Source organism: Rousettus aegyptiacus, unplaced genomic scaffold, assembly GCF_014176215.1.
Source record: "Rousettus aegyptiacus isolate mRouAeg1 unplaced genomic scaffold, mRouAeg1.p scaffold_m13_p_2, whole genome shotgun sequence".
In the NCBI taxonomy this organism is placed as follows: Eukaryota; Metazoa; Chordata; class Mammalia; order Chiroptera; family Pteropodidae; genus Rousettus; species Rousettus aegyptiacus.
This window is the reverse complement of record NW_023416295.1, coordinates 72978358-73003389: the sequence shown is the minus strand read 5'-3', so window position 1 is coordinate 73003389 and position 25032 is coordinate 72978358. Positions and strand designations below refer to the sequence as shown.

Here is a 25032-nt window from a genome sequence, read left to right as displayed (position 1 = left end):
TCAGTTGATAAGATGCAGACTATAAAACAAATTTAAATATAATTTGAGGAAAATGAGACTCATGAAAATTATAGCTTCACTGTATAGTTCACTGACGTTCTGACAAATGATGTGTTTCTGCCTGTTACTAAACATGGGAGAGGTTTTAGATTTTGCAAGCCGGTGAGAAGTTTTGTAGGCTCTTTTATTGAGTGAGTTTGCAATATTGCCCTAAAGCTCTAGTTACTCAATTCTGGACACACTTGTTCTTACTTGACTGTCTACCCAGGTTGTGGGTTATATTCACTTGTTATTTTGTGAGATTTTGCTACCCCTTAAATAAGAGAAGTACTGTCTACATAGCAGAGCTTATTCAGTTTTTAAAACTTGAAAGTAAAATTGAAAAAATTTTACCATATGCCCACAGCATGCTATGTTGTTTTTTTTATATTTAATCTCTTGTTATTTATGGATTTTTCTTGTCACAGAAGACAGTGTTGCTAATATGTATTTTTCATTACAGAATTGTGTAATGAAAACCAAGGATGCAAAAAATATTTTTGCCTGTGTATTCTTTTTAGTATTAGTGTTGTGGTTAGTCTCTTATTTCTCAGTGAATGTAGATCATGTTAGAATCATATGTAAGGAAGCACCATTCTTGTACCTTTTGGGCATTATAATTAGTTGCGGACTTCTACACCTACAGACTAATAACTGCAGATAAGCCCATAGTTTTCCTTTTTTTTTTTTAACATTTTATATGCTTTTTTGTAGCTAATATTTTGCAGCTAATATCTGACTTCATTTATCACTACTGCAAAGTACTTTCCAATGTAGAATAGCTGCTTGATAAATACTTGTGTTCTACATGTTCATATGCAGTTACTGATTATTACTAGTCTTAAAAATCTTGGAATTATTAGCTCATATTTAGAGTTGTCGAGATGGCATTCATGTCCTTAAAGTATTCCTAGGAGATACAAGAAGAACTCAGTTTATTTTCCAAAGCATTTCCTTGTTAGAGAGGTAGTGCTGGTACCTCTCTAACAAGGAAATGCTTCCTTATATTAAGTCTAGTTTGACCATGTGTTACTTCATTTTAGAAAAGACTGAGTTAAAATCCAGGGTCTCCTCACACATTTCTCTTCCCAGATCATTTTGCTGTATTTCCTTCTCTTTCTCTCTTGATTTCTTTCTCTTTCATTTTTTTCTCTTTCCTCTAAACTAAGCAACTGTGTAGCAATTTTTTTATTTAAGGAAAATTAAGCATTTTAATGGTTATGGATATGCAGGATATACTGATATAGACTTATATAGACTTATAGAACCCAGCTATTCTTAATCCTAAAACATGCTATTTTACCATTTTCTCCCTAGATTTTATAATTTAGAGGTACAAAAATTGGTAGTCCTTCTTATCTTTTTCAAGGATAATAGTTTATCCTGCTTTTGCCTAGTTTATGTCTAGTTTATGTTTTTTGTCGCAGCATTCTTTTCAGTCTAGCATTTGCAATAGATACTTAATGTTTACTAAAATACTATTATTAACAATTGCATTAAAATGATCCTCAGTAGGTTGGTATATTTTTACTTCTAGCTGCTGTCATGATCTAGTCGAGTGACATGTGAGATACATGTGCAATAATGAGTTCTATCTTTGACAGGTAGTAAAATCTGAAAGGAATCTACTAAGTATACTTCTCTTTCCCTAACTCTTCTCAGCTACAGCTGACCAGCACTTTCCTTTAATGACAGTATTGGGGTGGGGATCTCCACAATTGGATGTGGGCTAGGACACAGATGACTAGGAGCAGCTAACTCCTTTTGGTCTCAGGTGATGGTAAGAGATATATTTTATTGACAGTGCTTTTATTGACTATATTGGTACCAGCTTGTTGTTTCATGTTCATTGCTGTAGCTTGCAAGATTCATGAAGTCATAAGGATGGCAGTAAGTGGGAAATTGTTGGTTATGTTCACTGAAATAGTGGCCGAGCAGTCTTGTCATAGAATGTATATAGCAACCCTGTTTAATAAAGCTTTGTGCTATGATGGACGTGTTCTATAATTACCGCTTTCCATTATGGTAGCCACTAGCCACTTGTGTCTATTGAGTACCTAATTAATCTAGTACAACTAAGGAAGTGAATTTCTAATTTAATTTGTTTCATTATTTGTTAAAACTTATTTTCAACAAACTGTTTTTGACAACTATTAAGAAAAAAACAAGTACACATTTAATGAAAGCATGCACTTAAGTTGCTATTTTGATTTTCAGAGATTTTCTACACTATTCCTCAGCAGCCAAAATAAAGGCATAGACAGTGGGTGGTTAGATTGATATGGAGTCTAGGGTTTACAAAATGATTGTGGTGAAAAAGGAGTGAAATGTGAATCATGCTTGCTAGAGAGTGTTTGAAATGATACATTGTGGGTTTTGAGTTTGATAAGGAAGTGAAGTTAAATGGGGATAATGATTTAAGAAGAATGGGAAGGACTCAATAAAGCATTGATAATAAGAGGTATTGGATTATATTGATGAAAATAGGAATGAGTTCTGTTATAAAAACCTTATACTAAAGTTTATTTTCATAGTTGGTCAAGCTATTCTAGGTAATAATTTCCAAGTCAGAATCTTTGAAAAAGACTGCTAAAATGTTAAAAAGTGGATGAGATCATTCAGGAAAGTCAAGGAACTTTGGTGGTAGGTCAGAATTCCACAGAAGTAGAATTATCCAAGGTGATGGCAGAAATAGTGAGGAAAACAGTGGAGTCAAGTGCTTAAGTCCTCCATAAGGGAGCCTAACTTTGAGGTGAGTACATGATAGTAAAGGAGAAGCCAGTTAGAGAATATAACATTGGACTCATGCAATTGCCAAACAGTTTTGTAAGGATGAGAAAGTGGTCTGGGAAAACAGTGGAGAGTTGGAAGAACTCTATTTCTAACTCCTTTTTCTAAATCCTTCACAGGTGTAAGAAAAGGATTTTTTTAGTTATTCTACTTTATCTGCTTTAGTTATGTATTTGCCTCTCTGAGCTTATATTTATTTTTCTAGTGTCTGAACTATTTAGGTACCTAATAAATGTTTGTTTGGTAAATGCCGGACTAGTGTGAAATTGCTCTAGTGTCCTGAAATTCTAGAACAGAGTATTGCTTAGACACTTTTAAAAAGTGATTTGAAAATTATCAAAAGGAACAGTTACTTTAACAAGGAATTATTCCCTTTCTGAAGATATGAAAGCTAAGGGCCAGAAAAGGAAAAAAAAAATTGTTCAAGGGTTATAGAACCTAAAAAAAATATTAAAATGTGTATTGTTTTATATACAGATCTTACATTTCAGTAGTTTTAACCAATGTATTCACCTGTGTAACAACAGCCCAGTCAAGATGTAGATAATTTTCATTAGTCCAGAAAATTCACTTGAGGGTTACACAGTTCCTCAGAGAAGTTTCAGACATCAGTCTTTTTCAAACTATACCTGCATATTACTTGCATTAAAGGGGAGATGGAAGCTGTTAGAGATAAGTGGTCTTAGAGCAACAGAGTTAATAGCTGTTGTGTAATAGCCAATGGAGAGCCAAGAGATAAAGTTCGTTAGGCAAATTTAACTCTGTTCTTAATAGTTCATGAGATTATTACTGTTTTGTAAACTAGGTCTATCTTGGAGTTTCCTATTAATACTCATACACATTTAACTAGTTTGAGTGCTTTCTGTGTACCAGGCACTATATTAGGTGTCTTCTGTACATTCTCATTTAATACACCAGTCATTTTAGATTACTATTTTTTATTCACATTTTGCAAACAAGAAAGCTGAGGCCCAGAGAGCTCACACACCTTTAAAATTTGAACCCAAATCTAATATCAGAAACAAAATGCTTAACCCTGATGGCATTCCTTAGATCATTCTGTAATTCTAAATTGTATTTGGTACTTTATTTTTTGGAAGGTTATGATGCGTTATTTAGTAAATATGTAATGCTTTTCTCGTTGACTTCAAATCTAGCCAGTATGTCTTTGCTTACTATCTTCCATGTTCTATACTAGACAGTGGCTACATAAAGATGAAAATATAGTAATAAGGAGTTCAGCATATTTGAATTGGAAAAATTACAGCATTTTCAATTAAATCCTATATCCAGTTGCTGACTCACTGGTAGCTGGACTTTTTTTTTTTTTTTTTTAAATAACTCTATCGCATAGATTATGTTTCTTCTGTGTTTGGTTCCCTGTCTATAAAATAGAAATAACTGCTTCATAGGTTTTTTTAGAATCAAGTGAGATAATATGTATGAGTAAAGTTCTAAAGCATGACATACAGATCTTATGGATTATTGTACTAATAGCTATAATATTTGATTAATTCTGTGAGAGAAGCATTTGTTGTGAAGTGCTCGGGTAGCTAGGGAGTAATTCATTTTGCTAAGAAAAATGGTATGGTTGGATGGTTGAATGTTCTGTAGAAGAGGTCACATTCCAGATGGATGGATTCAAATACAGCGTTGGTGCTTAAGGAAGGAATAAAGTTAAATTGTCTATTGTTTAACTGAAATAATTTACTCTGGTTTGGATAAAAGAGCGTTACTATGATTTATAAATTAGAGCTTGGATTAACTGGACTTTAAAAATTTCTAATAGTATCAAGATTTATTTTATATATATATATTTCCATGCTATTTCACAAATTTTTATAAAAACATTATGCTCGGTAATTTCTGGTTCTTTCTGTCTCGTTTAGGAGCTTTAAGCCATTGCCGAAATTTACAAAACTTTGTGGGCTATGCTTTTGGAGACTATAGTGAACTTGAAGGTAATGCTTTGATATTAAGAGTATCTGATGATTCTATTCCTTATATCATGATCATGCTGCTTAAAGCTATGCACATACATATATTTGGGTGACAACATTTGATATCAGCTATTGGAAATTTTTACCAGAAAAGACATCAGATTCTTGCTATTTTGTGTGTTTTCTTAAACACATTTGATGCTATAGAAGATTTTACCTGGAGAATTTCTGAGATTTAGTTCAAATTATGAGGTCAGGGGCTTTCTTCCTGTTGTCTTTCCTTGTTTTCACAGGTCTCAGCTCAGTGTATGTTCCCCCCAGATACTCAAATGAATAGTGAATAAGAGAGAAGGAAAGAGAATAAATGAACAAATGAATGATTAAAAAAAATAAATAACCAGAGAGGTCTTGCAACTTGGCATAGTAAGTAGTTTCCTAACTACTTGTCTCACCCTTTTTTAGTTTACCATAGATTATGTACTACCATAATTTAAAATCAAACCTCATGAGGTTAATAATTGTAGTTATAAACTGTCATGCTAATAAATAAAGCTGATTTTTTAAACATCCCACTACTGTCTTTATAAGCTTTCTGGAAATAACCTCCTTTTAAAAAATGAATTGTCATATATTTTAAGGAGTTATGGCATTGTATATGTTATTAATAAACTAGTGGCAACTTGCATGACATAATTGTATTTGTTTGCAAGTAATGGTTTTTTAAAAATGATTTCCAGAGATCCAGAGTGTTCTTAATATGTTGTGCTATTAGAAAAACAATCAGGTTCTGAAATGATCTGTATTTGATGTTTTAAAAAGTTTATTGCAGCATAAAAAAATTGTGTGCAGCTGTGGAGTGAAGTAAATCTCAGTCTACAGGGGTGTGAGTTTTACTGTATTAATTTATGTGTGCAGCCAGAAATTCAGTGATTCATCAAAGGGCATGTGGCCTTAAACTTAAAATGGCTAGGGATAGAATTTAGGTCTCTCAACACATGGACCCTAGGGATTTTTTTCTATTTTTACCATTGTTAAGGAAAGTTTACCATTTTCAGGTAAAATGGAAGGCTTAGAGGTGGAGAATAAATGAATGGCTAGGGCAATGATGATGAGATTTTTGTTTTAGTGGTATTAATAGCCTTCTAACTCTCAGACTAGACTAACTCTGGGATTGGGGTCCAGCATTCTGGTTTAACAAACCTTCCATGGGATTCTAATGCACACTTAAATTTGAGAATCGCTGCCAAAAAGAAATTTAAACCTACCATTTGTAATCACTTAGAGGCTGGGAATATTAAGTTGGACCATATGAAATTTTTTATGATATTCTTCTGCTTTTGACTTACATAAACTTTAAACTTGTTAAGCTTTGAAAGAAAGGTACTTTTTGCTTGGGAGAGAGTTTGAACTGTAAAACTAGGCCTCAGTAGCCAAAGTAGGAAAGTAAGTAGACTATAAAGTAAATGAAGGTATTGGCCTACTCTCCTGTTTTTTTGGGTTTTTTTTTTTTTCTGTTTTTAAACCTAGGCCATGTGTAATACCACCATCAACCATGACTCCTGGGTGCCCATCCCATTTTCCCACTCCCCCCTACTCTTAGTTTTCCTCTTGTATACACAAATGTATATAGCCAGAAAGGAAGAATGGGTCTTTTCATTCCTAGGCAATTTTTTTCTTGAAAGTTCAGGATATTGCTATTGCTGTATTCTTCTTCACCCCCCACCCCGTTCCTGTCCTCTAAGATTCTTCTCAGTAGTATATGTATTCAGATATGCTGCCAGTGGCTTGAATCATTCTACCAAGAGTCATAGCTGTTTCTATATCTAAGAGGAAACTTTCTCTCCGTGTAATACACATTTTTGTCAACTTTAGATAAACTGGTTTTAAGTGATTGGAACTACAAGATGGCTTTTCTGGGTTTTTTTGTTTGTTTTGTTTTGTTTTGTTTTTTGTCTAGATCTGCATTAGCTACTCCATTAATTCCCTCAGACCATATAATTAGTGTTCCTCCTTTATTTCAAACACTGAGAGTTGTGCTAGATTTTGCATTACAGAAATGAATAGAACACACACACATACTAAAAAAAAAAAAACAAAGAAGAAAACCCCAGAGATCATAGTGTGGGTAAAAACACAGCCATGCCCATAAAACTGAGTCGTAAAAGGCAGTAAATGAAGGGGAGTGATGAAGGTGGTATGAGTGTTTAGTATGAGTTGGCTGTGGCAATTAGTAACCAGTTTCAGTTTTCTGAACGAGCATATTGTGTTAGGTACTGCTGCCCTCCACCCACCATGATACTTTTTAAAAATAGAAGTCGTAATTGCATTGAGATCCACATTACATACAAGAGTAAAACGAATAGGAAGTCATATTTCCACTCCCAGTTCCACTTCCCACTGTAAGTTGTGCCTGCTTCTAGTTCTGTTAGTGGTTTCTATTAATAATGTTTTTTATTTATTAGCTCTAGTGTTCACCTACCTCTGTGAATGATAGTGTTGTCCTGTCCTAAACTCCCTCAATCTCCCAGTTATTTGTTATTAATTTTATACTAAGTTTTTGCATTTTGTATTGTAACTAGTTTCTTTTTTGTTTTTTTGCATATCAAGTCTAAAAATATTAGACCTAGAAATATTTATAATGTGATTGTATAAATGCAGTAGAACAAAGTAGAACAATCTTACAGAGAATGAAATATAATCGTATGTACATTCAAACTTTAGCATTTGAGAAATTTCCAAGTGTCAAATTCTAGTGGATTCTCTTAATTTTTTTTAAGTTTACTTTTTTTCCTCCAAAACTTGTTAAGTTCTGTCGTTTCTTCGATTTCATGTTTTCCACCTACCTCCTTGGATTTCTTTTTTATTTGATTGGAGCTATGGTCTTCAAAATGAAGTATCCACATTAAATAGGATACACAAAGATAATTTGTTGGGGGGGGTCAGAATATATTAGAAATTAAGTTATCTGTTCATTGTTACCTGATTATTTTTAATTTTTATTTTGATATTCTTTATAATATACATAAGTGTATTAGTATAATTTGTTAATTTATAAATATGAGAGTATATATTCTAATGGTTTTTTCTCATAATGGCATGTTATACAAAACGTTTTGAGTTCAGTGAGTTCAGAATACCTCATTAAGTAATTTTCAGTATAAGATGCAAATTTTTCAAGTATTTGCTGTCTGAAATTGTCCTTATTCTGCCATCGTTCCTGAGTAAATTTAAATATTGAATTCTAAGTTCAAAACTTTTTCCTTAAAAACCTTAAAGGCCAAGTTCTGTGTCTTAACAACATTAAGATTTCAGCGTTAGTTGTTCCTTTGTAGAAAATGAGAAGTTTTATGATTTTTATTTTTTTAGTGAAATTCTGAAGTTTTACCAAGTCTAGATATAGATTTTTTTTTTCCCAGTAAGCAGTCATAGTACATGGTGAGGCCTTTCTCTGAACTTGTGCCTTTTTCAAATTATGGAAATAGTCTTTTTTCTCTCTCTCTCTTTATGTATCTCTGTTGTTTCTGTTCTTACCCCCTTTGGACACTTACTAGGTGAATATTCCATCTCTTCAGTCAGACCTCTAGTTCCCTAGCTTCTCATAACAGTATCTCCTATAGTTTTTGTTTGTAGTTTGTCTCCTTAAAAGTAGTCTTTATCTTTTATTTTCCATATAAGTATCAGTAATAACCATTTTATTATTTATCCTGCTCATTGAATTTATTTTATCATATATATTTTTAACAAGAATTCTTTGCTTTCTGACCACTTTTTCAAAGCAGCTTGTTCTTGTTTTATTCAAATATATTTTATGAGAAAAAATTTTAAGCATACCATTCTGTCCCCTGAATTGTCTCTGTTTCTCAAGTCGTTTGGTTTGTTTTGCTTTGTTTTCTGTTTTTCGATCTTCCCCCAAATTTCTATTTCTTTGTTTTCTATTAATATTTTGAGATGAAGAACTAAGTTGATAAGTAATGATATCTGGTTGACATGGTTTTCTCTGAAGTTGTATATGTCTATCCCTGGTGGGTCTCTCCCGGGAAAGGATAGGTTACGGATATATTTGGATGCATTCAGTGTAAGTGAGCAGTGTTTCAACATCGTGACTGACCTCTGTAGGTTGTGTTGGTAGGTCGGTACATCCATACGTGTCAAAGTAAGGAGGGCTTTATTTGGTGCGGTGGAGTGCTTTAATATTTAATTTCTGTTAGGAATTATCTCTTCTCACCATCTATCCCTAATGCCTGTTAGGATATTCAGAGTTACGCCGATCTGTATCCTGTTTTTCTCTCTGACACTCTCACCAGGAATGTACCCAGACAGGTGGCCTATTTCCTTAAGAGGGCAATTCTTGGGCTTTGGCATAATGGCAAAAGCCACAACTGCTGGCCTTGGGAAAAGGGAGGGCTTTAATTTTCTCAGCTAGCCCACATACTGTTTCCAAAGTAATTAACCTTATGATAACCACTTGGCCCTTTCCTGCTCTTTGTATTTGATGAAGGGGTGGTTCTTTCTTGGGCCTCCTTGAACTGTGAATACCTCTAGTGTCTTGGATTGTGATTTTCTCCCTTAATGTCTCTGCTAATTTGTTATTATTTATCTGCCTTGAATTTCTCAAAATTTCAGATCCACCAGTATCCCCTTTCTTATTTTCCAGTCCTGTAATGCTTTTATTCTTTTATAAAAAAATTGTTGTCATCTCATTGATATGTTGGGAACTAAAAGAGACAGATAAGTGTGCTGCTCACATTACTGCTTTGAACCATGGACTGCTCTCAAAGTTCCATCTTAAGTACAGTCTGATCCAGCTCTCTAGAAATTAGAAAATTGATAGAAAGTTGTGTAACTGTCAGATGAGTTTGAAAGAGGGTATGAATCACTTGTTCTGTGGTTTTTTTTTTTACACTAGACTTTAATTTTTTTTTTTAATTGTTAATATGCTGGAAAAGACATCTTTAAGAACTTATACATCTTTAATATAAGTTGAGGGTGAAATTCAGGCATGCAGTGCCAAATTTTAGTGTTATAATCTTGGGTTAGTTACATTGCCTTTTTGCATTTAGATTTGCTCATCTATAACATTGGCAGAGGCATTATTAGCCTCTTCATATAGTTATTTTGGGAATCAAATTAGATAAATACGTAAGCCTGACATGTAGAAAGCTTTAAGAAATATCTATTCTTGGTATTATTAAATTGCTTCTATTCAGGAAAATGTTAGTGATGCATTTTAGAGAGCTTTTTGCTTAGAAGAGATAAGTTTCTGCAAAGTTAGCTATGAAGTAGTTTATTATAAAATAAAATTTCACAGTGCTTCTCTTTTGTAATACTGAAGATGCATTTGTAGGGAAAAACTCCTGTGTTATATGAGTCAAAAACTTGGTGAAGATGTTTGGTGGTTTGCTAGAATCAGTAGCAAGCATTCTTGCAGGGGTTTGGCTACTAGATTCTTGTTCCCTTTTAGGAAGCACCTACTGGAGTCGTAGGGCTCTCATGATTGGGCTGACAGGAAGCCAATACATAACACTCATCTCAATTGTATCGTCTGTGTGTCTGTACTTCTATAAAGCTCTAATAAATGTAATGTATATTTTTACAGTCTCTTTGAATATGTTTGTAACACCACTACCCCACTTCTCCTACTGTTATTGATGGATATTTGTGTTTTTAGCTTTTGGTTGTCACAAGTGCCTTACTAACTTTATTTTCTTATCTATATCTGAAGTGCATCTGTGAACATTCTTGTACACATCATTTGTACATTCTTGTACATATGAATGTATATTGTCAGATTTATACCTAGGAGTGGAATTGATGGGTTGTATTTATTTGTTTGTCTTTAATAGATATTGCAAGTATCTATTATACTAATTTGTACTTTCACTATTAGTGTAATTTTAGAGATTCAGGTTTTCATATCCACCAACATTTATTGCATTGTCGAATTTTAACTGTTCTGTTGCATGAGCAGTGGTATATTGCTGTCTTAATACGTTTGTGTGATGATTAATGAAGTTGAACACCCTTTCACATGTTCAGTGACCTTATGGATATCCTCCTTTTTACTTTTTATGTCATACTTTAGTCTTTGGCCAAATTATTGTTGTATTGCCTGCATATTTTATCGTAATTTGCAAGAATTCTCTTTATTTTCTGGATATGGGTCCTTTATCAGACACCTGTTTTACAGATTTCTTCTACCCTGTGTCCTGCTTAAGAAATATTTTCCTACCCCAGAGTGTAAAGATAGTCTCACATTTTCCCCTAAAAAGCTGTAATGCTTTTCCTTCATATTTATATCTGAAGTATATCTAGAATTGACCATTGTACATGTGAAGTAGGAGTCCAGATTTTATTCTGTACAACTACACATTTAACCCAGCACCATTTATTAAAAGATCATCTTTTCTGTACTGCTCTTTATTATTACCATTGTCCTGAATGAACTGGCTAAAATGTGTGCATCTGTTTCTGAACTCATTATTTTCTTCCATTCATTGGTCAGTTTCTCTGTTTTTGCATCATTACCATTCTGTCTTAATTCCAATGGCTGTATTTTGTCTTAATATTTTAGACTTATTTCTTATAACTTGTCTTGATATCATATACCTGATGTACTTATAGTCCTTCAGCTTTATTGTTTTCCAAGATTACTTTGGGTATTCTTGCTCCCTTTGCATTGTTGAATAACTTTAGAATAACCTGTCAATTTCCACAAAAAGTGCTATTGAGATTTTGATTGTGATTGCATTGAATTTACATGTCAGTCTGTGTCCCGCCCACGGGACCGGTTATTTGGTGGGAGAACCGAGGAGAACCCAACCTAAAGAAAAGAGGGGTAACACGGACGAGAGAAAAGAGTGGAGGCAAGACAGTGTTCTGATCAAGCCTCAAATTTTATTCTGAGCAGCAGTTGCTTTTATACAGGAAATAAGAGAAAGGGGTAGGGCTGATTAGGGAAAGAGGAGTATATGGCATGATCTGATTGGCCAGCTGGTATCAGCGTCGTTCTGTCCTGCGGTTATTGCGGCTTCCTGTTGCTTAGTTAGAAGGTGCTGAGTGACTTATGCAAAAAGAAGAACAAGCTCTTTCTGGCTACGTGACCTTCCTGGTAATTTATAATGGCGGACCTCTAGTCTTAAGATGGCTCCTGACATCTCCCCCTTTTTTACTTCTTAAAATGCCAAAGCCTTTTTTGCTGAGGCGCAGATAGACTGTGCCTGTCTTAGGCGACCCCTCACCAGTCTGGGCCTTACCCGTCATCGGCACATGAAAGTCATGCAATCATGCCCTGTCTTAGGTTGGTCCCAGCCCTGAGGGATTCTTACCCGTCTTTGACTACCAGCCTCTGCGTCTTGGGGGTGAGCTTTAACCGAGTGAGGGAGCAGTGGCCTGACTCCTCCCGAAGGCTGGGAGTGGCAGAGTGATGTCAGCTAACCTCTAGGTAGCCAGGCATGCTCTCAGGGAATTCTGGAGCAGGTCAGGTAAGGACCTTCCCTTGCACTATTAGACGTTGCACTCAGCTCGGTGCCCAGGCCTCTTGTTTTATATCGGAAGAGGCGGGCCTGTCTCCAGTTACCAGGCCGTCCCCGAAGGGCGGGAGCTAGGTCCTACGGATAAAGCGCCATATTCTGCTATACCAGGGAAGGTTCATTTCTTCATCGAGGAAGGAGAACTGCAGACCAACAGGCGCGGTGGGCGGTTCTTGATTGTAGCTGTCAACCGGCTCCTGGGAGGCAAGGCGATGGTAATGGACTTCTAACGGTCTTTTGATTGCATTGTCAACCTGGTCTTTGATAAAGGTTGTAAGACGATTAAATGCCCAAGGCCCAAATGAGATTAGTAAGAAAATGCCTACAAAAGGTCCTAAAAGGCTAGGTAGCAAGGTGGTAAGCCAAGGGGAGGCAGAGAACCAGTTTTGGTACCAAGACTCTTGTTGTTCTCTAGCTCTTTTTCTATTTTCTAGACTCTTTTTTACCCTGTCAAGGCTATTTTGCACAAGGCCTGTCTTATCAGAATAAAAACAGCATTCTTCTCTGAGGGCCACGCAAAGGCCCCCTTCTTTGAGGAAGAGGAGATCAAGCCCTCTTCTGTTTTGCAAAACTACCTCTGAGAGGGACGCTACAGAGTCTTTTAGGTCTTGTATTCCTTCTCTGAGGTTATTAAGGTCTTTGTCAATAAGAGATTGAAGTTGTAAGTATTGGTTGTTGGAAGTGACTAAGGAAGCAATGCCAGTGCCTGCTCCTATGGCACTGACACCTAACAAGACAGAAAGGGTGATAGCAGTGAGAGGCTCACGCTTGTTACGAGACGTGGCATCTGGATCTATGAATTGAAGGAAAGTATTAGGGTCGTGGAGAAAAAATCGGGGGAATAAAACAACAACTACGCAGTAATCGCGAGAGGTCAAAAAGTGGGATGTAAAAACGTATGGGGTTAAGCCAGAGGAGCAAGCAAAATAAGTGCCACTAGCAGCAAGCACATATGAGAATGTGTGATTGATTGTCATGGTTTGGTTACATATGGGAATTAGGCTGGTCGGGGGACGCATTGCTGGTCCTATGAGACAGAGGCCTAAGCCGGAGATAGATGTTAGGGTGAGGGCTGTAAAGGGGTCTTGAGTATGTAACAAAGCACCGCTATCATTTGTAAAAAGGGGAGGTTCAAGGGTCGCTATGCCTTCATAAAAAGGAGGGATAGGCGAGAAGCAAATCCAACATTCTTGATGGGCTGTGCTGTTTTTGTCTCTGAGAGCCTCTAATGAGGCATTAATCAAGTCAACTATAAGTTGTGAAGAATCAGGAGGCCCAGGCAGGATGGTAGGCTGAAAAGGGGTGGTTTTTTTATGGCTGGGCTGGGGTGTGGCTGTAAGCTTACCTGATGTAGTTGTGGGTTTAAGGATAGGAGCCTTATCTTTAGGGAGGTGACGTAGAGCCGGATTAGGTCCTATGGCTGTAGCGTCTTTATTAGGGATATTTTTAAGAAGCTGTATAGTAAAGGTCAACCCGGGATCTGAACAACCGAACGTCCAGCCATCACAGTGTCTCTGACGCAGACCCCAAGTGAATCCTCGGCCTGTCCAGTCTTTATTTTTTGCGTTTTCCGTAAAGGAAATGAGAAGAGGGATGCACCAAGCGTGTTGACATTGAGTTTTAGGAGGCTCTGGAGTAGTGATTTTAAGTTTGTCTTGTAAATATTTAGGGAGAAACTTTCTCCGAAGGGTAATGTAATCCCAAGTAGAGGAGGGTCCCCAATATGCATCACCTGTGGTCTCACAGCCCCAGGAGGCACAGAAAAATTCACTGGAGTGGCCGCATTTGTAATCTAGAGAACGGTCTCGGTGGGTGGGGCCAGGACACAGATAAAAGCCATCCATATGATCAGCAAGGCTAGCCCTTTTAATGTAAGAGTTACAACCAGCGAGGTTACCGTTATAAGTAGGGTCAGGAGCATCAACAGGTTTATCTTGGGGCCAAAAATTAGAGGGGGTACCCCAGTCTGCACCGGCCCCTAGGGCTAGGGCACAAAGATCTACTTCTAACTGGGGCCAGGAGGGCTGATTTCCAAGAGTGGAGGTAGAGTTGACAATATCACCAGCCTGATTTCTGATGATCCAAGTGAAATTAAAGACTTGGTACTGGTTAGATACGGAAAGCTTAATACTTGCGGTTTGAAGTATCCAAGAGGCTATCAACCACATTTTGACGAATAGCAGCATTTCTCCAGGTTTTCTGTAAAAAGTACAGAGAGAGGGATAATCTCAGGGTTTTTCCCTGGATGGGTTAATTAATAAGTCTCTCAGGGAGCCACCTAGCATTTTGAGTCTTGGATGTCATGGGAACCGTGGCATTGACGGGCAAAGTGCCCTGGCTGACCGCATTTGAAACAATTTTTTTGTTGGCCAGGGTTGGCCTGGATTGCAGCACCAACCGCTAGATGAATGGCCTGAGATACCTTGGAAGTAAATGGATCAACGTCTCGGCACAAGCGAAGCATTTCATCGAGCGTCTTGTCCCGGGTCTTACCCCTGAGGACGGCTCGGCAGGAGGCGTTAGCATTTTTAAAAGCCAATTGTTTGACTAACCTGTCATTAGCGGCGTCGCTTCCTAGAGCGCGCTCAGCAGCCTCTAGAAGGCGACTGACAAATTCACTGTAATCTTCCTGGGGACCTTGGATAACCTTGGTGAGTGGTGTGGTGGGGGTGCCAGAACTAGGAAGAGTTCTCCAGGCCCCAAGAGCGGCATTATGTGTCTGAGAAAGGAGTCCAATAGGGAGATTTCGTTGTCGCTCTTCAGTGGCATATGTCCCCTGACCAGTAAGTTTTTCAAAGGTCCAAGAATGAGAGCGGGGATTTTTAAGATTATTAGCGGCTATAGTCTGGCAGCGGTCACAGAAATCAGCCCGCCAAGTTAGATATTGGCCACGGGTGAGGACAGCCTGGACTATGCGGAGCCATTCACAAGGGAGAAGGTGTCCCCCTCGAGACAGTGTTTCGAGGACAGATAAGGTGTAAGGAGCATTAGGTCCATAAGTCCTGACAGCTGTATTTAGTTCTTTTAAGTTTTTGAACTGTAATTTATGGAACTCTCTACGCTCCGGGGCGGGGGGAGGGAGTTCGTCGTCACTGCTTTCTTCTTCATCATTATTGTCAGCAGTGTCCTCTCCACCTTCAGGGGCATCAGGGGGATCAGCGGTGTTAGAGGTGGGAGATTCAGGTCGTTGGGATCGGGTGATGACAGGGAAGGTGAGGGTTTTTGGTTTGGGGTTTTTGGAGGGTTTTATGGGCAAGCGTTGGGCGGTAAGGACAGTCTCTTGTAAAGCAGCCTGAAGGGAGGCTAGTTTGCTCTCTATCTCGGCCATCTGTGCAGCAAGCTTATCTTTGGTTTGTGAAAGGTTGTTGCCGTTGGAGGCGGGGAATGGCAGAACAGGCGCACAGAACTGTGGATTGTAGGGTGGGAGCCAAGCAGAAGGCCAATCTGGGTTACGATATCGTACGGCCTCATCTCCTAAGGTGGCGGCATCACCAGGATCTAAGGGGTCATTGAGTGGTCTTTTAGTCAGTAAGGGATTGGTAAGAGGACTTTTAGGAGAAGGGGGATGTTCTGTGGGCAAAGAAGGGTATATGCCTTTAGTTGGAGAGGGATCGCTCATGTCTATAACGACTGAGGGACATCTAGAGGGGGGCTTCTCAGTGGGAAGAGAAGCAACGGATGCTGAGCGAGACAGCGGTTTAAGGCAGTACTCCGCTACTGACAAGAGTTGTCGTTTTTCGGGGTCATCGGAGGCGGTTTCTACAATATCTCGAATTAGTCCCCAATAAGAGAAAGCAGCGACGGGGACGGCATCAGGGCCTTCCTTTTGTAACTTATCGTTTAAGTCTCTGCCTACCTTTTGCCATTTTTTTGGATGGATTTCGGGGCCATTTACTATGAACCAGGGACAGACTTCATCAATGAAGAGAAAAAATTTGACTAAATCCTTCTTTTTTACTCGGATTCCTCGTTCCTTAAATGAGCGTTTTAAGTCTTTTATGAATAGTGCTTCTCTGGACAAGGTTTGTCCCATCTTTTTGTTTTATTTATCTAAAAAGAAAGAGGGATAGGAACTGAGGAAGTGAACATAGGTATCAAGGCAAAAAGGAGGAGAAGGGAACTTAACTTCTCTCCCGCGTGGGCAGCCGGTTAGTACAATCCGCTAACACGGACCCCCTGGGGTGCGATGCCTACGGACGTCCCGCTGGCTGTGCCTTTGGGCATAGACAAGGCTCTTTTACAGAGGCGGCAGAGGAGGGATTATATCAGAGGTCTCGACGTGGGCAGTCGGTTGGTACAATCCGCCAACACGGCTTCTCAAGAGGCGAATCGCAGACCTACAGCTCTCTCCAGGGCGGAGGGAGAGGTCTACGACCGGGATGCCCTCTGAGTGGACGACTTCTGCCTTAAAGTCGACTGACACACTGTATTTTCCCAACTCAGAAAAAGCAGCCTCTAACCTCGGGGGTGGACGGCTTGTGCCGAGAAGCGGGCTAGAGAGAAAAGTCCCAAATCCTTTGAAAAAAAAAAAGGAAAAGACAAGAGGACCTAGAGAAGACAGAGGGAGTTATGCTCAACTCTTTTCCCCGTTTAAAATTTGTTACTTATGATCCTAGCAGTCCGTGTTGAAACTAAACTAAGGCGGATGAACACTCACCGAAGACGGCGATCTCCGGTGAGCCGAAGACGAGGACCTTCCATGAGCGGTGAAAGGCAGTCTTCTCTGAAAAACTTCTCCTTAACGAGCTGCAGCCTCTGTTATTTCGTAGTCCGCCTGGGTAAGGGTTCTGCACTCGAGCCCCACGTTGGGCGCCACTTGTCCCGCCCGCGGGACCGGTTATTTGGTGGGAGAACCGAGGAGAACCCAACCTAAAGAAAAGAGGGGTAACACGGACGAGAGAAAAGAGTGGAGGCAAGACAGTGTTCTGATCAAGCCTCAAATTTTATTCTGAGCAGCAGTTGCTTTTATACAGGAAATAAGAGAAAGGGGTAGGGCTGATTAGGGAAAGAGGAGTATATGGCATGATCTGATTGGCCAGCTGGTATCAGCGTCGTTCTGTCCTGCGGTTATTGCGGCTTCCTGTTGCTTAGTTAGAAGGTGCTGAGTGACTTATGCAAAAAGAAGAACAGGCTCTTTCTGGCTACGTGACCTTCCTGGTAATTTATAATGGCGGACCTCTAGTCTTAAGATGGCTCCTGACAAGTCTGGGGCGAATTCTTGATAAGATTGAATTTTTTGTTTTATGAATACAGTATAGTCCTCCATTAATTTAGCTTATCTTTATTTCTCTTAATAACATTTTGTAGTCTTCAGTGTAGAGATTATGACCATCTTTTATTAGATTTATTTCTAGGTGAATTGAATTTTTAAGTTATACTATAAATAGTATCTTTAAAAAGCTTTTCTGATTGTTCGTTGCTAACATATAGAAAACATTGGATTTTTGTGTGTTGACCATTGTGTACAGCACCTGGACAAAATTACCTGTTAATTCTATTAGTTTTTATGCAATCCTATCTGAATTACGATCTTTTTTTTTTTTTTTTTTTTTTTTTTTTTTTTTTGCATTTCTTGGGCTTTTTGCTTTTCTTGCCTTAAGGTACTGGCTAGGATTCATGTTGAATTGAAGTGCTGATAGTGTCTTCCTTGTCTCATCTCACTGGGAACTCTTCCTGTAATTTTACTTTTTGTAAAATTAATAAAATTCCCTTTTATTCTCATTTTGTAAAGAGATTTTATCCTGATTGGGTATTAAATTTTATCAAACACTATTTCTGTATCAAGGTGATCCTTTTTCCTTTTTTTAATTAATAAAATAAATTAATAGATTCTGATGTTAATCACCCTTGTATGACTCAAATAAAACCCCATTGTTCACAAAATATTTTACTTTTTATCAATGCTAGGTTTGACTTACAATTGTTTTGTGTAGAGTTTTTACTCCTATGTTCACGAGAGAAACTTTCCTATATTTTCCTTTCTTGTAATGTATTGACAGGTGTTGGTATAAAAGTTATACTGGTTTCATCACACAAGTTGCAAAGTTTGTCTTTGTTTTCCATTCTGTGGAAGAGCTTGTACAGTGAAGCCATCTGTGTAAGCTTTCTTTATGGGAGAGTTTAAATGACTAATTCAATTTTAATCAAAATGGGGTGATTCATGATTTTCTCTTTTATATTATGTGCCAGTTTTGGTAAGTTATGTTTTTCAAGTAATTTTCTCATTTCATCTAAATTATCAGTTAAATTGGTGTAACATTTTCATGATAGCCTAATTATCTTTTAGGACATCATTTTTGGTATTGTAAATTTGTGTCCTCTCTCTTTTACTTTTATTTTTAGTCTGACTAAACCTGTGAACTTTATTATTTTTTTAAAAAGGTCAGCTTTTGACTTTATATTTTCTCTGTTGTACATTTCCCTCCTACTCATTGGTTTCTGCTCATACCTTTATTATTTCTTCTACTTTTTTGGGGGTTTGACTTATTTTTTTTCCCCCTAGCTTTTTTTAGATGAAAGCATTAAATCTTTGATATTCAGCTTTCCTTTTCTGCTACATGCATGAAAAGTTATACATTTCCTAAGTATTGATATAGCTAGGTCTTCTAAGTTTGGGAAATTTTTATCTTTAATATCATTCAGTTCAAAATATTTTCTGATTCCCGTGGTCATTTTTCACACATAGATTATTTAGTAAATTATTGTTTAATTTCTGGAAACTTAGGTATTTTCTAGTTATCTTTTGCTTATTGATTTAAATTAATTCCCCTATGATTAAGGATATTTGTTTGCAAATTTTTCTCTATCATGCAATAATATGAATAGTTTTAGTAAATGTTTTCTGTGCAGTTGAGAAAATTTGCATTCTTTTGCTGTTGGGTGTCATGTTCTCTCTATATATGCATATATATACACACACAGACACATAGCTATATGTATGTCTACTACATATGTCTGTGTGTATATGTATAATATCATTAAGATTGAAGTGAATTAAAGTTTCCCACTACTTTTGGAGCCAATCCTGTTGCATACAGACACATTTAGAATTATGTTTTCATGGTTAACCTTTTTTCTCAGTTTATTATTTTCTTTTTTACCTGTCTTTCTTTAAAGTGTGTTTTGTTTGATTCTAGTATAGCTGTACCTACTTTGTTTTTGATAGAATTTATAAGGTATATATTTCCCATTCTTTTAAACTTTTCTGTACTCTTATGTTTGTCTTCCTAGACAGCAAATAGTTGGTTTCTTTTTCCTCACACAGCTTTCCATAATGTTAACATCATATTAAACTCATATTAAATGTAAAAACATTGTTATTATATTAAATAACATACTGTATTAAACTTTTTGAGACCAAGAAATTAACATTGGTATAATACTGTTAATTAACTAAAGACTTACATCAGACTTTTGCAAGATTTCCCACTACTGTCTTTTTACTATTCTGACATTGTACTTAGTTATCTCTTTAATTCTGTTTAACTTTAATTTAATTGCACTTCAGTTATCTGTTTATTTAATCCAGTCTGATAATTGGCGTATGTAGCCTATTTACATATAAATGTAATTATTTATATATCTATATCTTTATCTATCACCTTACTGTGTATTTGTTTTTTATATTTTTTTCTCTTTTTTCTCTATTAATAATATTTTTAGTTATGCTGTCTTACTTTTTTAGTGGTTACTCTAGTGATTGCACCATGCTTCATTGACTTATTACAGCTTATGTTAATACTTATGCTTGCCACTTCCTCAAGAACTGTTGGAACCTTAGAACGCTTTATTCGTTTACTCCCATGCCTTTTACATTATTGTTGTCATGCATTTTAACTGTATGTATGTTTAAGCTCTACAAGACATTGCAGTTATTGTTTTGTTGACTAATTTTGGAAAATTCTTAGTTATCTTTTCTTGTGCAACTCCACTCACGTGTTAAGACTTTTTTCACTGTGTCTCATTTGTCCTACGTTCGTTTATTATTTTTCATGATTTTTCTGCTTTAATGCAGATACCTACTTTTGACTTCAAAGTCCTATCTTTTGTTATTTAGTCTGTTGTTAAACTTATATCATAGGTTGTTAATTTCAGTTATTTCCAGTTCTAGAATTTCTACTTGATCCTTTCTTAAAGAATTAAATTCTTGATAAAACTGTTTCACCTTCCCCCCCCCCCCATCTTTTTCTCTCTACTACAGCATGTTGAATCTCAATTATTTCAAAATTCTTGTCTTCTGACTTTTGTCTGAAAGTGCTGTGGGTTTGTCTGTGTTTGGTGCTGTTTTTCTCCTTGGTGGCCTGGTAGTTATTAATTGAATAACAGCCATTATGAAAATTGTAAAGGCTCCAAATGATACCATCTTTCATAGATTTATCTTTTCCTCGCTTATATATAAAGCATAGAGGCTGATAACTTCAAGCCAGTCAATCAAGACTGAATTAAGGCTATTTGTACATTTGGTCTGTCCTTGTGGAACCTAGCATTCTAGGCCTTCCAAATGAGAGCCGTATGTTCTTACTTGGGCCTATGTCTGTCATATCCATTACTCTAATCCTTGCCTCAGCAATATGAGATACTTGAAATTTTTGCTATGCTTTTTGGGGGCTTTGTTCCTGGTGTTCTGTTCCATGCAGGGTCATCATTCAGCAGGAATATTAAAGGGCACTTTGCATCAGGATCCTAACCCATCAAGCTATTCTACTTTTATCTTCTACCCTGTGAGGCCAACAAAATCTTCTCCGATGTTTCTGCCTCCTGGCAAAAGAAGCTCTCAGCCTGACCAAAGCCTGGCTGCTCACTCTGCATTGTAGCAAGAATGAGTAAATACACTTAGAGAAGAAAGTAGCTATAGTCTATCAGCTTACCTTTAGATTATTCCCTCGTCTCTGGAATTTTGGGACCCCGTCCCTGTCCTGATTGCTTTAGCAGCTCTAGATGCCTTTAAACAGTTAGTTATCTTATTTTTATCCAGGTTTTTCTGCTTCACCACACCAGAACTTAGTTTACCTGCCAGCTATTCCATCCTATTTAGAAGACCTCATAGCTTTTAAGTACTTTTTAATATACATTAATTATTTGACTTGGTTATTACCACCCTTATCATCACTGCCTATTTATGCTCATATGTCACCTGTGTTCTCCTTGCTGTATGTCTATTCTAGTATTCACTCTGTGCCATATGTAAATACTTATATATTATTTCATGTTATTCACTCACCAACTATAGGGAAATGAGATACTGTAGTCCTTTTAATAGACAAAAGAAAGGCCCAATGTATATAAGATTACATAATTCATGACAAAACAATGATTCAGGTTGGTCTCATTATAGAATACTTGCCATTAAAATCTGTGCTTTAGTTTGTGGTTTTCTTATAATTTGTTTGCTTCCTTTAGAATCTAGCTCAGGGACTATCTTCAGAACATCCTTTCTGTCCTAAAAGTGCTTTATTATTACTCTGTACAGTTCACTATCATATTATATTCAAAGTATACTAGCATGCATTGTCTTTCCTACTATAATATGGTTTTCTCCAGAGTAGGGATTATATGTTATTCATCTTTGTACTTTCAGATCTATTAGAATCCATAGTATATCTAGCATATAGTAAATGGTTATTGTATGCACATGAAGCCATATGCTTAATTCAAAGACATTTAAGAAATTTATGATGTGTATTCTTATTGTTTTATTACCTTACTGTTATTGATAACAGTCTTATCAAAACTGTTGAACATCATATATTGTTATGTATTAACTGGTTTTCTTTCATTATGTGTATCAGTCATTGGATAAGATACATAAAATTGCTTTGACCTCAGTGTTTTCAGTTACAATTTCATGAAGCAGTTCAGATATATTTTAACATAAATATGGTAGTATTTTACAGTTGTAAAGTGATTTACATTTTGTTAGCTGAAAACAAAAATGCTATATGATTAATAGCACAGTTGATTAATCTAGCTCGAAGAAGATACAAGCTGATTACAGATGACACTACAAAAGAGATTACAAATAATCTCATAAACATGGTAGTCACATTTTATAACTGAATAGAATTTTGATACTGTTCTTCAGATGGTGAGAAAAAAACTACTCTGGATAATTCATATCATTTGGAAGCTTAATAGCTAACACACTGGGAATACTGTACAATTCAAGACAGTTGTTCAAAAGCTAAATAGTTTTGAGGGTCATTAAAAATAATCTGTTTAGTACTGTAATAGTGGCCAATTTAGACTCAAAGGTTAGGGAAGAAACTGTAACTGCTTCCATTTCTTTTTAATCACAAAAGAAATATGTGTATACGTGAATACGAACATTTGTGCACGTGCATATTTTTTAATGAGATAAAATTCATATAACGAAATTAATCATTTTAACAGTTTTAAAGTGTACAAATTCATCGATGTTCAGTGCATTGATAGTGCTGTGCAGTACAACCAGCACCACTAGCTAGTCCCAGAACATTTTTATTACTCCAGAAGGAATCCCCGTATCTACGGAGTACTCATTCCCCCAATTTCCCCCCTCTTCAGCTCTGGATAACCACCAGTATGTTTTCTGTTTGTGTGCAGTTGCCTATTCTGGATGTTTCATATAAATGAAATCATGCAATGTGTGGCCTTTTGTGTCTGGAATTTTTCACCTAACATGATATTTTGACGATCATTCATGTGTAGCATATGTCAGTATTCTATCATTTTTTATTGATACCTAATATTCCATTGTGTGGATATACCACATTTTGTTTGTCCATTCATCTGTTGATGGCATTTGGAGTATCCATCTTTTGGACTGATTTTTAGCCAATAACCTTTTGACTGTTGTGCTGCTGTGAACATTCATGTACAAGTTTTTGTTTGAACACCTGGATTTGATTATTTTGGATATATACTTTGGAGTGGAATTGCTAGATGATAATTTTTTGCTTAACTTTTTTTAGGAATTGCTAAACTCTTTTCCATAGTCGCTGAATAATTCTACTAGCAGTATACAAGGTTTCCAATTTCTGTGCACCCTCACCACACTGGCGATTTTCCATTTTTTTTTTAGTATAGCCATCCTAGTGACTATTTTCTTCTTGTCTTTCTTTGCCTTTCATCATTTATACTGTGATGTGTTTGTGAATCTGCATTTATCTTACCTTGTTAGTTGAGCTTCCTAAATTTATAAATATTAATGTTTTCCAATAAATTTAGGAAGTTTTTGGCTGTTATTCAAATATTTTTTTCTGCTCTTTTGTCTCCTTTTGTACTCCCATTTTTTTATGTATGTTAATGTGCTTAATAATGAGACATGTTTTCTCACACTTTGTTCATTTTCTTCTTTTCTCTCTAGATTTTATCTCTAGGTTTTATAATCTCTTGATCTCTTGGCAAGTTTAATAGTTCTACCAGTTCATATCTATTGTATATTAACATAGCCCCTTATATTATTTCTTTTCATTTTTCAGTTGTACTCAACTCCAGAATTTCCTTTATTTTTAAATCACTTTGACCTCTATTTTTTTTTTTTTTTTTTTTAAGGCAAGGTAACCCTTGTTTGACCTCACAGATTGCAAGGACCTTGTCAGCTTACAATCCTTTATTTTTTATTTTTTTATGCCTACAGCACCTGATCTTCCTAGGTGGTCTCCCATCTAAGTACTAACCAGGCCCAACCCTGCTTAGCTTCTGAGATCAAATGAAATTGGGCTTGTTCAGTTCTTTGACCTCTTTATTAATATTCACTACTTTCTCTGACATTGTCAACATACCTTCCTCTACTTAAACATGATTTCCTTTACTCTAGACATATTTACAATGGCTACTTTGAAAGCTTTGTCTGTTAAATCTTAACATTTTGCAGTCATAGACAGTTTCTACCTACTTTTCATGGTTCTTTGCTTGTCTCATAAATTTTTGGTCAAAACTGGACATACAGGCATACCTTGACAATGTCACAGGTTTGGTTCCAGCCCACTACAGTAGAGCACGTAGTGGAATAAAGTGAGTCATAATTTTTTCCTGATGGAGTGTCTTGCCTTCAATTTGTAAAAAAGCCTAACATCTGTAAAGCACAATAAAACAAGGTGTGCCTGTAATGTAGAAATTTTTAGAGCTGGTTTCTCCCTTCCCAGTGTATTATTGTTTCTTGCTTACTTGTTTAGTGACAGGCTGTTACTTTAGTGCAGTCTGTTTTTTCTCTCCTTTCACCTCCCTTCTTCCCTTCACACACAGGAGGGAGGGAGAGAGAGAGTTTAACCCTATACTATTGCTCTTCATGGGAGCACAGCCTTGGATTTTTCACGCAGTTACCCTGTGGTGACTGGTTTTGGCAAGGCTGTCTTTGACTCTTGCCCTAACTACTGAGAACTGTTAAAAGTCCACCAATCTAATGCAGATTTCTTTTATTTTCAATACTGCCTTGAGGCATTAATTGCTCCACAGACTAAATTAATCAAATTTGAAATCTTTGGAGGGATTGTTTCCTAAATTAGTACTTAAGATTTGTTCTGACTCTGGGCAGGCTCCTCTGAGCAGCTTTCTCTCTTCCTTGTTGTCTCTGGCAAACAAATCAGCCTATTGTTAAGCCTTTGTCCAATGATATCTCCTCCGTGGCCTTTCACCAGGACCTCAGCTGTTTCAGAGCACCCTTGCCCATTCTCTTGCAAAAGTCAGTATTTCACTGGGAAGAGATTTGGACCTATTTCATAGCCTCCTTCTCCCCCCACAGGCAGTAGCTACAA

At 36.8% G+C, this 25032-nt stretch overlaps 1 protein-coding gene across 3 annotated transcripts in view; it reads left to right on the top strand.

Moving 5' to 3' along the window:
• SPOPL (speckle type BTB/POZ protein like) overlaps positions 1-25032 on the top strand; it is a 67812-nt gene that overhangs the window by 10498 nt on the left and 32282 nt on the right. For all 3 annotated transcript variants that reach the window (XM_036236413.1, XM_036236412.1, XM_036236411.1), the window contains exons 2-3: positions 4719-4790; positions 5063-5192. The gene's annotated coding sequence lies outside the window, so the exon portion shown is untranslated. The remainder of the gene's footprint in view (positions 1-4718; positions 4791-5062; positions 5193-25032) is intronic.